The following is a 6,787-nucleotide window of genomic DNA, read 5'->3' on the forward strand; positions in this document are numbered from 1 at the left end:
ACTCAACATCTAACGCTGCTAGGATAACATATCCAATGGGCCGGCCTTGGTGCCTTAGACCCCTTAGTATAGTGAGGATAACTCACCTGGCACTGCTGAAGTCCCGCAGATATAACTCCAGCTGCTGGTTGACAGATTCCTCAAACTGTCAACATCAAACAATACCCAATTAATAAATGGGTTCCAAGACCAAGGTCCAACTCACACTACAAGAACCCAAAAGTCAGTAATGAGCCAAAGCCCAACATATGGCCCAACTTTCCAAATTGGGCCCAGACCTCTACATGGTCTTTCCTTAAGGCCCATCCAATTATTCCAATCCAATTCTCATGCCCCAATATCACATAATCATAAAGGCCCAATTATGGCCCATCTATGGCCCAATTTTCCAAATTGGGCCCAAGTCCTCACATGGGCCTTATCCTAAAGCCCATCTAATTACTTTGGTCCATTAACTTGATCTTGGATGGCCTACCAATAGTCCAATCGTCAAAGCCCAATAAGAAGGCCCAATTCAAGGCCCGAGTGAGATTAGGGCTTTCTCATGAAATGATGATTAGGGTTAAGTGTTTCTTACTTAACCCATTAAGGACTTAATCCATTAAGTCCATTCTTGCCTTAAGCTAGTTTGCCAATGATTATTAATTATTATTTTAAGTTTAATAATTAATTCTCGTGTGTGTCCTAAATAATTCTCACAATTAGGGTTTTATGCTCTTAGGGTTTTCCAAACCCTAATTAGGGTTTACCAACCCAATACTAGCCCATTAGTCTATTTGTTGGGCTTTTAGGTCGCTTTGGGCCTTATTAGGCCCACTAGGGTTTTATTAGGTCAGTAGGGTTTCTTGGGCCCATTAGGGCTTCATTGGGGGAACTCACTAAGCTTTCGGGCTTACAGTTTCAGTTTATTGTTTCAGGTACATCAGGGAATCGTGGCAAGGCAAATGCGTGATCGTACAACTCCTCACTTTTTATGACTATGTTTCTGGGATACTCTGATATAGAACTATTTTGAAAACAAGTTGGTAATAACTGTTGGTTCCTAAATATTTTAAAAAGTTTAAATTTGGCCTGATTTTTATGGGTGTTACATATGTTTTTGTTATAATGTTGGTCCTTAAGTTAACATCATCAATTTAAATTTGTTATCTCATATATATATATATATATATATATATATATATATATATATATATATATATATATATATATATATATATATATATATATATATATGGTTTTGTTATAATTTAAATTTGTTAGATTATATATATATATATATATATATATATACACACACACACACACAAACCGTTTATCCGCACTAAGCAACGGGTGCGAATAATTTTTTTTTGCAGAAATTAGTTTCTAGAGGCGATCAGCTTTTTGCAAAAACAATGTATTACATCTAAACAATTATCAAAAGAGTCATTAAAATAGTTTTTATACCATGAATAGTTTATTTCCAATGAATAACTTCCAACCGACGATTAGTTTCATTTCGAGAGCGGCCCTTGGTTTTCTTTTTGGAAATTGTTTATTTTTTCGAGAATTAAGGTTTATGTTAGGGGCATGGTTGGTTAGGTGAATACTATTCTTTTTGTCGAACGGTTTATAAAACAGTTTCGATAAGTAGCTTCTATTCATTTGTCAGTATCCTTCAGACTTTTGTATTGAGACATAGTTAATAGAAAATGATAGAATTTTTGAGAATGCGATTAGTAACCGATTTTTTTTTTATAATTTTCATAGCATAATTTGTCATGTTTACAAATAACTCCATATACATTTTTATATTTTTGCAGTTCGAGTGGTGGTTAAATAGTGACAATGAACAGTTAATTTCCGGTTACTATTTTAGTATCCGTAAATACTATTTTTTGGAAATTAGTCAACTTTTCATGGGCGTTTAACAGTTATTTTGAGCAAATAATTTTTTTTGGGAAAACGGTTTCATTTAAAGTACGTTACAACTTTTGGTTATAAATAAAAACATGTTGGATTAAGAATAAAATATATTATAATTTAGGTTAAAAATAAAATTAAGTTATTGTTTTCAGTTAAAAAAATGTTTATTGTTGTTTTGGTTAAAAAGTATATTGTTGTTTTTGATAAAAAAAAATTTAATATAAAATAAAAGTACAAAGTTGTTTTGGAAAAAAAAAGAAAAATAAGTTGTCGGTATAAAATAAAAATGCATTGAGAAAAACAAATATGTAACTATAAGAATCTAACTTAAAAAACTCACCCTTATAACTTTTTAAGAAATAACACCTAAATGTCGAATTGACAATGTGTGGTAAACATGAGCTGAACTGAGTCGATATAGTGTCATGCTCCAGCTCAACTCGTTTATGAAACTCAACTTAAGCTTCATTGACCCTTAATTTTAAAGCTAAAGTTCATGAAATAATTGATCCATTTGAGCTTAGCTGGACGGGGTTTTATATTTTAAATAAAATCATTAACTTGCAATAAATGTATGATGACATTTAAAGTTCATTTAAGCATAACCAAATTCGAATATGAAATTGATTGAAACAAAAACTACAATTGATTAATCGATTACATTGAAAGGACAAAGTTGATCATCTTTTTCGTTTATATAACCTAAGATTTCCTTAGGTTCCTCGATCAATATATTGTTGTTATTAACGTGAAACTCTATTGATCACCTCTTAATTAAAAAGTTTGAATGATCTAAGGCGGCCTTGAGCATTGAGCCTTTTGGCAGCGTATATGAGCTTTTAACTTATAGCTTTTGACAAAACATTATACTTTAAACAAAAAACTTCGTTTGACAGTACATACGTTATTGAGCTTTTTAAACCAATTTATAAAATTGCATATATATATATATATATATATATATATATATATATATATATATATATATATATATATATATATGTGCGATCTGTTGATAACTCATAGTTTCCCAAAAACCTGAGAAATAAAGGCGGAGCGTTAGATCAAAATTAACTCATTAAGGGATTGATCGTCATCTTACCTATCTCATTTAATATTTAATTTTGTGTTATTAGAAATATTAATAAAAATATCTAAAAATTGACATAATTAATTTAATTTTCGGAGTTTTTAGAAAAATATTAATTTTCATTTTTTTTAAATGCAGACTTTTTAAATTTTTTTAGAAAAAATGAAATAAAAAAAAAACTTGAAAATTTTTATTTAAAAAAAATTGCAATGTTTTTAAGACAGTAAATTAAAAAAAACAAAAAAAAACTAGAATATTTAAAAAATAAAAAAAAAAACTGTAATTTTTTTAACCAAAAAAAATCAACATTATAGGTGTATATATACATATTTTTTCAAGTGCATATATGCATATTTCTTATACTATAATACTCATAACTAAATTATAAAAAAAAAAACTCATTTTTATTACTAATCTATAAACACAATTATAAAAGTATTTTATTCGATACAAAATTAAATATAAAAAACAAAAAATTATACATATTTTCAAAGCTTTTTCATGTCTTCGTGTCAAGATTTTCATATTTTCTTCAATTTATCATTTTTCACATCTTCAATATTTTCCATGAATTCTTCCAAATCTACAAGAAAACTAAAAAAAATGATTAATGCAAAAACATTCACAAAAATGCATATGTGTATATCATATAAGATTCACTTGTGATTATATAATGTGATATTCACATGTGATTGTATCTTTTAAGATTTAAATGTGAAATTCACAAGAAAAATTAAAGAAAAAAATTAACGAACGATACACATACAAAATGCATATGTGTATATATACGTAATTCATATATGATTCACTTGTGATTACTTGTGAATCACATGTAATTCATATGTGATTCATTTTTGATTAACATGTGATTCACATATGATTCATATGTGATTTACATGTGAATCACATGTTATTTATATGTGAATTACATGTTATTTACATGTGAATAACATGTAATTCATATGTGATTCATTTGTGATTTACATGTGAATCACATGTGATTCATATGTGAATTACATGTAATTCATATGTGATTCACTTGTGATTAACATGTGAATCACATGTAATTCATATGTGATTCACTTGTGATTTACATGTGATTCATATATGAATTACATGTAATTCATATGTGAATTACATGTTATTTACATGTGAATCACATGTAATTCATATGTGATTTACTTGTGAATCACATGTGATTCATATGTGAATTACATGTAATTCATATGTGATTCACTTGTGATTAACATGTGAATCACATGTAATTCATATGTGATTCACTTGTGATTTACATGTGATTCATATGTGAATTACATGTAATTCGTATGTGAATTACATGTGAATCACATGTAATTCATATGTGATTCACTTGTCATTTACATGTGAATCACATGTGATTCATATTTGAATTACATGTAATTCATATGTGAATTACATGTGAATCACATGTAATTCATATGTGATTCACTTGTGATTTATATGCGAATCACATGTGATGCATATGTGGATTACATGTGATTTCTTTGCTATATTGATATGAGATTGACTAAATTCCAAAACATAAATTTCAGAATATAACACTATAGAAATAAAAGGTGACTATTAGTGCATTAAGAAACAGAAAGAGTTTCATAAAATTGATATACATGATACAACCATATAGGTGAAGTTGAGAAACATGAAATAGGGAGTAGCCTACCTCCTACCTATCATTCAAGCTGATAAACAGATAACAGAAAGACTAATAATTATATATCTAAAAGAACTAGTCAATGTGAACAACCATGTTAAGCCTATTAGATACATAGTTTGTTTAGTATTGTATGAGTTCATATTAAACATGAAAAAATTCCTATCCATTTCATTTGTATGGTTTGTCCTATCATGTTGATTGAATACAAAATCACATACATTCAAGATGTACAAGATGTACAGAATCAACAAAAACCATATCAGAGTAGAAAATCAGTTGTCTTCGAATTAGTTTCTGATCCATGTCAACTGGATCATGAACTTCTCTACAAAAATTCATCAGATGAACATACACAAACTTGTTATGACACATAAGCACCTCAAATCCAAATCACAAATTCCATAATAGAACACTAAAGAAGATCTCACACATCATTAAGGATTATAAGACAAAATGATGTATTTAATACTCACATCAACATCATTGAAAAATAGGGAGGTATAGAGGATATTTATCAGACATTAGCAGAAAAAGAATAATAATGCACTGAAAATAGATAAATCAAAGCTTTACAGTACCTTTCACAATCGGATGAAACCTGAGTTGAGATATTGAGCACTAGAGTTCGCCGATCTATTTAAAATGAACATCTTGAACGCAATCAGAATCCCTTTACCATATAGATTAGGATTAAGTGCCATTGATCTCCTTCTACATGGAGATTAGGTGTTGAATTATATCAGAGAAGGATCGTCGTCGATCTGACGGAGGCGAAGACGACAACGGCGCCATCTAACAGAACCATATGATGGAGGTGGAGGCGGCAACGATGAGTACTCCATCGATCCACCACCGAACAGTTTAGATCATCGACGATCTGCTTTTTCTTCAATTAGTCATTGACGATCTGGAGAGTAAGGAGTGTGGATGGCGGAGGCATAGGAATTTCTCAATATAGGAGGAACTTCAATTGATTAGTGCACCACGACCTCGTGAGGAAATATATACAGAGGAGGAATTGATAAATGATGAATGACTTCGATCGATTGAGGGGGATGATGGAACACATTCATCATCATCGTCAGTGGAGGTTGGGACGTGATGTAGAGGTGAGATTCGGCGATTTCATCTCTAAATAACGGATGAAAATGAACATGAGGGAGAGAGAAAGACGGTGAGAGAGAGAGTTGTATTTTCAAAATTAATTTTGATTAATTATTAGGTATTTTAATTTTTATTCCATAACTACCCTTGTAATTTATTGTAAAAAGTCAATGTTACCATTGAAATTGTTAATAATTACAAATATGTCATGTTTGATCTAGGCCATTAAAAGTTTTGATCTAACGTTCCACTTTTAGTTCTAGAGTTATCGAAAAACTATAGGTTCTCAAATAATCCTTCATCTCTCTCTCCCTCTCCCTCTCTCTCTCTCTCTCTCTATATATATATATATATATATATATATATATATATATATATTAAGCAGTTGTCATTTTATGTAATTTTACATATTTCAAAAGCTTATAGTTACTTTTTGTTGGATTAAGGTGTTTAAGCTCATAACTAAATTGATATATTCTTGTAAGTAAAAACAAAGTCATTTTTGGGTTGCCCTCATAACCAGAAATAGCTAGAAATGATATTAGGAGAGAGAGAAATGATTTGTTAATATATATATATATATATATATATATATATATATTATATGATTAATATGTTAATTAGAAATAGATGATTGATTTGTTAATTTATTATGTGATTAATAAATTAATATGAAATCAATAATTAAATAATTGATTTGTTAATTTATATGCTTAATAAATTAATATGAAATCAATAAAAATTAATTAAGAATTAATCAGATTTAATTGGAATTAACTAAAGGTGTAAAGAGTGAATTGTAATTGCTCAATAGTTGAACAAAAGAAGCAATTCTAGAACCATCCGTGGTATGGACGGTTTTAGAGGAGATTCTAAGGTTTCTGGAAGCCTCCTGGTTGCAAATAAGGAAAAAATTTAAACTGAGATTAAATATATTATTTAATTAATTCAAATCTAGATTCATCTGCAAGTTAGCTAAACTATAAATATGA

Source organism: Lactuca virosa, chromosome 3 (assembly GCF_052849685.1).
Source record: "Lactuca virosa cultivar CGN04683 chromosome 3, Lactuca_virosa_CGN04683_v6, whole genome shotgun sequence".
In the NCBI taxonomy this organism is placed as follows: Eukaryota; Viridiplantae; Streptophyta; class Magnoliopsida; order Asterales; family Asteraceae; genus Lactuca; species Lactuca virosa.